The sequence below is a fragment of the Carcharhinus amblyrhynchos genome, unplaced genomic scaffold (assembly GCF_965287045.1).
Source record: "Carcharhinus amblyrhynchos unplaced genomic scaffold, sCarAmb.v2.hapA chromosome_1416, whole genome shotgun sequence".
In the NCBI taxonomy this organism is placed as follows: Eukaryota; Metazoa; Chordata; class Chondrichthyes; order Carcharhiniformes; family Carcharhinidae; genus Carcharhinus; species Carcharhinus amblyrhynchos.
In genome coordinates, this window is record NW_027651156.1 from 10,531 (window position 1) to 19,102 (window position 8,572).

The 8,572-nt window shown below is 38.5% G+C and overlaps 1 non-coding gene across 1 annotated transcript; it reads left to right on the forward strand.

Moving 5' to 3' along the window:
- The first annotated feature begins 6,529 nt into the window (after positions 1 to 6,529).
- Positions 6,530 to 7,488, forward strand: LOC145340780 (18S ribosomal RNA). Its single transcript, XR_013886290.1, has one exon. It is a non-coding gene; the product is annotated as an 18S ribosomal RNA (ribosomal RNA).
- The last annotated feature ends 1,084 nt before the right edge of the window (positions 7,489 to 8,572 follow it).

The following is an 8,572-nucleotide window of genomic DNA, read 5'->3' on the forward strand; positions in this document are numbered from 1 at the left end:
CATTTTCTGCCTGCGAAGCTAGTGCAGGACTAGCTATCCTAGTTGCTGCTTCTCGTTCACATGGTTCCGACAAACTACAAAACCTCAACCTACTCCAATGCTAAAAATTTTAATTCCAACAATCATACTATTTCCTACTGCCTGATTTTCCCATAAAAAATGACTATGAACTACTACCTCCATCCATAGTCTTCTCATTGCTACAACAAGTCTACTCTGATTTAAATGAAACTCAGACATTGGCTGAGACTTTTCCAACCAATATTTAGCCATTGATCCCTTATCTACTCCACTACTTATCCTTACATGCTGACTCCTACCACTAATAATCCTAGCTAGTCAAAATCACATTTCCCCAGAACCCTTAACCCGACAACGAACCTATATTTCCCTCCTAATCTCCTTACAATTTTTCCTCATCATAGCTTTCTCTGCAACAGAAATAATTTTATTTTATATCATATTTGAAGCTACACTTATCCCAACACTTATTATTATTACACGATGAGGTAACCAAACAGAACGCTTAAATGCAGGAACTTACTTCCTATTTTATACCTTAATTGGATCCCTTCCATTACTCATTGCTCTGCTATCTATACAAAACAATCTTGGCACCCTCTCAATATTTATTATCCAACACTCTCAATACACTAACCTCTATTCATGAACAGACAAATTCTGATGAACTGCCTGCATTATTGCCTTCCTTGTCAAAATACCACTCTATGGAGTTCACCTCTGACTACCAAAAGCCCACGTCGAAGCTCCAATCGCTGGTTCAATAATCCTAGCTGCCGTACTACTAAAACTAGGGGGCTACGGAATAATACGAATCATTATTATACTTAACCCACTCACTAAAGAAATAGCTTATCCATTTTTAATCCTAGCCATCTGAGGTATCGTAATAACCAGCTCTATCTGCTTACGACAAACAGATTTAAAATCTCTTATTGCTTACTCCTCAGTTAGTCATATAGGCCTTGTCGCAGCAGCTATCCTCATCCAAACCCCATGAAGTTTCGCAGGAGCAACAACACTAATAATTGCCCATGGCCTAATCTCATCAGCTTTATTCTGTCTAGCTAACACTAACTATGAGCGCATTCACAGCCGAACCCTTCTCTTAGCCCGAGGAACCCAAATTATTCTCCCACTCATAGCAACCTGATGATTCCTCGCTAATCTTGCCAACCTTGCTCTACCCCCATCCCCAAACCTTATAGGAGAACTTTTCATCATTACATCATTATTCAACTGATCTAACTGAACCTTAATCCTCACAGGCTCCGGAGTATTAATCACAGCATCTTACTCCCTCTACATATTCCTCATAACTCAACGAGGAATAACACCTAACCACCTCCTCTCACTCAATCCTTCTCATACACGAGAACATCTTCTCCTTAGTCTCCATATTATACCCGTACTATTACTAATCCTTAAACCAGAACTTATCTGAAGCTGAACATTCTGTATTTATAGTTTAACTAAAACATTAGATTGTGGTTCTAAAGACAAAAGTTAAAACCTTTTTATTTACCGAGAGAGGTCCGGGACACGAAGATCTGCTAATTCTTCTTATCATGGTTCGAGCCCATGACTCACTCGGCCCTTGAAAGATAATAGCAATCTATTGGTCTTAGGAACCAAAAACTCTTGGTGCAACTCCAAGCAAGAGCTATGAATATTATCTTTAACTCATCCTTCCTTCTAATCTTCATTATCCTCACCTTCCCATTAATTTCTTCTCTTTCACCCAAAGAACTTAAACCAAACTGATCATCCTTATATGTAAAAACTGCCGTAAAAATCTCCTTTTTCATTAGTTTAATTCCTTTATTTATTTTTCTCGACCAAGGTTTAGAATCAATCACTACTAACTGAAACTGAATAAACATAGGCCCATTTGACATTAACATAAGTTTCAAATTCGATTTATATTCAATCATCTTCACACCCGTAGCTTTATATGTTACCTGATCTATTCTCGAATTTGCTCTCTGATATATACACTCTGACCCTAACATAAATCGCTTCTTTAAATATCTCCTATTATTCCTAATCTCAATAATTATCCTAGTTACTGCCAACAACATATTCCAATTATTCATTGGCTGAGAAGGAGTTGGAATCATATCTTTCTTACTTATTGGCTGATGATATAGCCGAACAGACGCTAATACAGCAGCACTACAAGCCGTCATCTATAACCGAATTGGTGACATTGGACTAATCCTAAGTATAGCCTGACTAGCTACTAACCTCAACTCATGAGAAATCCACCAACTTTTCATTCTATCAAAAAACAAAGACCTAACCCTACCACTCCTCGGCCTTGTATTAGCTGCAGCTGGAAAATCAGCACAATTTGGGCTACACCCATGATTACCCTCAGCCATAGAAGGCCCCACACCAGTATCAGCATTACTCCACTCAAGTACAATAGTTGTAGCAGGCATCTTTCTTTTAATTCGCCTCCACCCCCTCATCCAAGACAACAAACTAATCCTAACAACCTGTCTATGTCTAGGAGCACTTACTACCCTCTTCACGGCCGCATGTGCCCTAACCCAAAATGATATTAAAAAAATCATTGCCTTCTCAACATCAAGTCAACTAGGACTGATAATAGTTACTATCGGTCTTAATCAACCTCAACTAGCCTTCCTCCATATCTGCACTCACGCTTTCTTTAAAGCAATACTCTTCCTTTGCTCCGGATCAATTATTCACAGTCTTAACGATGAACAAGATATCCGAAAAATAGGAGGTCTTCATAAGCTTTTACCATTTACCTCAACCTCTCTAACAATTGGTAGCCTAGCCCTTACAGGTATACCATTCCTATCAGGCTTCTTCTCAAAAGACGCCATCATTGAATCTATAAACACTTCCCACTTAAACGCCTGAGCCCTAATCCTAACCCTTGTAGCAACATCCTTTACAGCTATCTACAGTCTCCGCCTTATCTTCTTTGCATTAATAAACTATCCCCGATTCAATACACTCTCTCCAATCAATGAAAACAACCCATCAGTAATTAACCCCATCAAACGTCTTGCTTATGGAAGCATTATTGCCGGCCTAATTATTACTCTTAATCTTACCCCAACAAAAACTCAAATCATAACCATATCCCCCTTACTCAAACTATCCGCCCTCCTAGTTACAATCATAGGTCTTCTCCTAGCTCTCGAACTTACTAACCTCACCAACTCTCACTTCAAAATTAATCCTATACTCCACCCCCACCACTTCTCTAATATATTAGGTTACTTCCCCTCCATTATTCACCGACTTTTCCCAAAAACTAGTCTAAACTGAGCCCAACATGTCTCAACACATCTAATCGATCTGACCTGAAGTGAAAAAATTGGACCTAAAAGCAACCTCATCCAACAAACACCCCTCATCAAATTATCTACTAAACCTCAACAAGGCTTCATCAAAACTTATCTAACACTCTTATTCCTAACATTAACCCTAATTACCCTAATCATCTCTACCTAACTACTCGTAAAGCACCTCAAGACAAACCTCGAGTTAATTCTAATACTACAAATAAAGTTAACAACAATACCCAACCCCCTAAAACTAACATTCAACCCCCATCAGAATACAACAAAGCAACTCCTCAAAAATCCCCCCGTACCATATCCAAACTACTCATTTCCTCCACCCCAGTTCAATGTAAACCTCATCCTTCAACCATAAAATACTTACCAACCACAAAAAGCCCTACTAAATAAAACCCAACATACAATAACACCGATCAATCTCCTCATGCTTCCGGATAAGGCTCCGCAGCAAGAGCTGCAGTATAAGCAAAAACTACCAACATTCCTCCCAAATAAATTAAAAACAAAACTAATGACATAAAAGACCCACCATGCCCTACTAATAAACCACACCCAACCCCTGCAGCAATAACTAAACCTAAAGCAGCATAATAAGGAGAAGGATTAGATGCTACACCTATTAAACCTAAAATTAAACCAATCATTATCACAAACATAAAATATACCATTATTCCTACCTGGACTTTAACCAAGACTAATAACTTGAAAAACTATCGTTGTTATTCAACTATAAGAACTAATGGCCACTAATATCCGAAAAACCCACCCACTTTTAAAAATCATAAACCACGCCCTAGTTGACTTACCTGCTCCATCTAACATTTCATTATGATGAAACTTTGGCTCACTTCTAGGACTATGTCTAATCATTCAAATTCTCACAGGACTCTTCCTAGCTATACACTATACCGCAGACATCTCCATAGCCTTCTCCTCAGTAGTTCATATCTGTCGTGACGTCAACTACGGCTGACTTATTCGTAATATCCATGCTAATGGAGCCTCACTATTCTTCATCTGTGTCTACCTCCATATTGCTCGAGGATTATATTACGGCTCCTACCTTTATAAAGAAACATGAAACATTGGCGTAATTCTTCTCTTCCTATTAATAGCAACAGCCTTCGTCGGCTATGTTCTACCATGAGGACAAATATCCTTCTGAGGAGCTACAGTTATTACCAACCTTCTATCCGCATTTCCCTATATCGGAGATATACTAGTACAATGAATCTGAGGGGGCTTCTCAGTAGACAATGCCACCCTTACACGTTTCTTTGCCTTTCACTTTCTACTCCCATTTCTAATCTTAGCCCTAACAGTCATTCACCTCCTATTCCTTCATGAAACAGGCTCTAACAACCCTCTAGGCATTAACTCCGATGCAGATAAAATCTCATTCCACCCATACTTTTCTTACAAAGACCTACTTGGCTTTTTCGTCATAATCTTATTCTTAGCCGCATTAGCCCTATTTATACCTAACCTATTAGGAGATGCTGAAAACTTTATCCCAGCAAACCCACTTGTTACTCCACCACATATCAAACCCGAATGATACTTCTTATTCGCCTATGCAATCTTACGCTCAATCCCTAATAAACTAGGAGGAGTCCTAGCTCTCCTATTTTCCATCTTTATCCTTATATTAGTTCCTCTCCTCCATACCTCTAAACAACGAAGCACCATCTTTCGACCCATAACACAAATCTTCTTCTGACTTCTTGTAGCTAATTCAATTATTTTAACTTGAATTGGAGGTCAACCAGTAGAACAACCATTTATTATAGTAGGACAAATCGCCTCAATCTCCTACTTTTCCTTATTCCTTATTATCATACCACTCACTAGCTGATGAGAAAATAAAATCCTCAGCCTAAACTAGTTTTGGTAGCTTAACTAAAAAGCGTCGACCTTGTAAGTCGAAGACCGAGGGTGCAACCCCCTCCCAAAACATATCAGGGAAAGGAGGGTCAAACTCCTGCCCTTGGCTCCCAAAGCCAAGATTCTGCCTAAACTGCCCCCTGATTGCTATTATAGCGAATAAATGCTGAATTATAAAAATTCAGTTTTTGTACGCCAGAGTGACATATTAATGATATAGTCCACATACCTTAATATACCACATAATACCCTCATTCCATAATAGCTATAACAGATATTATACTACCTCATTACATATACTATGCTTAATCCTCATTAGTCGATATTCCACTATATCATTACATACTATGCTTAATCCACATTAGTCTACTGTCAGCTATTTCATTTCATTAAATTATTTAACCCTCATTAATCTATAATCAATAATTTCATAGCATAATATTTTTCACTTAACCCTACTTTACATGGTATTATTTAATGCCGTTGGTAAGAAATCCCCATTAACCTAATAAATGAAAAAAATTGTACGGTTTGTGGTACATTACTGTTTTATCCCCTACTATTGATCAAAACTGACATTTGATTATGGTTGAACTTCATATAATCCTTGATCGTATCAAGAATGCCAGTCCTCTAGTTCCCTTTAATGGCATATTTATCCTTGATCGTCTCAAGATTTATCTTCCGCCCTGTTTTTTTAGTTCGGTATGAAGCAAATCGCTATTCCCCGGAAGGGCTCATCTGGTTCATTAAGGTAAACTTGAGCTATCCTCGACATTTTTCTTATCATTATCCCATTACTTATCATTCAGGAGATTAGATTGTCAAATTCACCATTACCGAAAGGCATCAGAAAATAGCAGGTTATGAAGGGCCAGTTTGGTTTTTTTGATTAATGCGGCAAATGAGTAGAAAAAACATTGTGATTAACCCCCCCGGAAACAAACCTCCTATAATAGTGCGTGTACAATGCATTTCATTATTCTAATACATTCTTCATTTTATCTGGCATAAATATTTCTATTATTAGGATCGCCCCAGGTTTGGGAAAAAAATCGAACCTTTAAAAAAAAAAAAGTTTTTTCGGTAAAAACCCCCCTCCCCCTTAATATACACGGTTGTCTCGAAAAACCCCTAAAACGAGGGCCGACGTATATTTTTCCATAGAATTGTTGTGATAATTTCTCTATATATAATGTAACAATGTGATGCTAGTGTAGCTTAATTTAAAGCATGGCACTGAAGATGCTAAGATGAAAATTAATTTTTTTCCGCAAGCATGTAAGGTTTGGTCCTGGCCTTAGTGTTAATTGTAACTAGGATTATACATGCAAGTTTCAGCTCTCCCGTGAGAATGCCCTAATTATTCTATTAAATAACTAGGAGCAGATATCAGGCACACATACACGTAGCCCAAGACATCTTGCTAAGCCACTCCCCCAAGGGATTTCAGCAGTAATAAACATTGATTTCATAAGCGCAAGCTTGACTCAGTTAAAGTTAACAGAGTTGGTTAATCTCGTGCCAGCCACCGCGGTTATACGAGTAACTCACATTAACACATCCCGGCGTAAAGAGTGATTAAAGAATGACCTTTAACTACTAAAGTTCAGACCTCATAAAACTGTTATACGTATTCATGAGTGGAATAAACAACAACGAAAGTGACTTTACAAATTAAGGAACCTTGATGTCACGACAGTTGGGACCCAAACTAGGATTAGATACCCTACTATGCCCAACCACAAACTTAGACAACACCTCACTATATTGTTCGCCAGAGTACTACAAGCGCTAGCTTAAAACCCAAAGGACTTGGCGGTATCCCACACCCACCTAGAGGAGCCTGTTCTATAACCGATAATCCTCGTTCAACCTCACCACTTCTTGCCATTACCGTCTATATACCGCCGTCGTCAGCCCACCCTGTGAAGGATCAAAAGTAAGCAAAAAGAATAAAACTCCAAAACGTCAGGTCGAGGTGTAGCAAATGAAGTGGGAAGAAATGGGCTACATTTTTTTCCAAGAATATACGAATGGTAAACTGAAAACACACCTAAAGGTGGATTTAGCAGTAAGAGGAGATCAGAATACTCCTCTGAAATCGGCCCTGGGATAAGCACACACCGCCCGTCACTCTCCTCAAAAATAACTTACCCTTTTTATAAATACATTTCTTCAACAAGAGGAGGCAAGTCGTAACATGGTAAGTGTACTGGAAAGTGCACTTGGAATCAAAATGTGGCTAAATTAGTAAAGCACCTCCCTTACACCGAGGAGATATCCGCGCAATTCGGATCATTTTGAACCTCAAAGCTAGCCTATATATCAATTCAACTAGACCTTATAAATCTAATCCATATTACAATTTTCAATCAAAACATTCTCAACCTTTCAGTATGGGTGACAGAACAATAACCCTAGCGCAATAGCCTATGTACCGCAAGGGAAAGCTGAAAAAGAAATGAAATAAATCATTAAAGTACTAAAAAGCAGAGATCATACCTCGTACCTTTTGCATCATGATTTAGCTAGAAAAACTAGGCAAAAAGACCTTAAGTCTATCTCCCCGAAACTAAACGAGCTACTCCGAAGCAGCATTATAGAGCTAACCCGTCTCTGTGGCAAAAGAGTGGGAAGACTTCCGAGTAGCGGTGAAAAGCCTACCGAGTTTAGTGATAGCTGGTTACCCAAGAAAAGAACTTTAGTTCTGCATTAATTTTTCACCATCTAGACAAGACTTACTCGTCAAAGAAACTTATAAGAATTAATAGTTATTTAGAAGAGGTACAACCCTTCTAAACCAAGACACAACTTTTTAAGGTGGGAAATGATCATAATTATCAAGGTTACCATCTCAGTGGGCCTAAAAGCAGCCACCTGTCAAGCAAGCGTCGCAGCTCTAATCTAATAACTAAACCTTTAATCCAGATATTCATTCACAACCCCCTTTATCCTATTGGGTTATTTTATATTTATATAAAAGAACTTATGCTAAAATGAGTAATAAAGAGAACAAATCTCTCCCGACACAAGTGTACGTCAGAAAGAATTAAATCACTGATAATTAAACGACCCCAAACTGAGGTCATTATATCACTTAATCATCAACTAGAAAATCCTATTCCCCTACTCGTTATCCCTACACAGGAGTGTCACCAGGAAAGATTAAAAGAAAATAAAGGAACTCGGCAAACATAAACTCCGCCTGTTTACCAAAAACATCGCCTCTTGACAAACCATAAGAGGTCCCGCCTGCCCTGTGACAACGTTTAACGGCCGCGGTATTTTGACCGTGCAAAGGTAGCGTAATCACTTGTCTT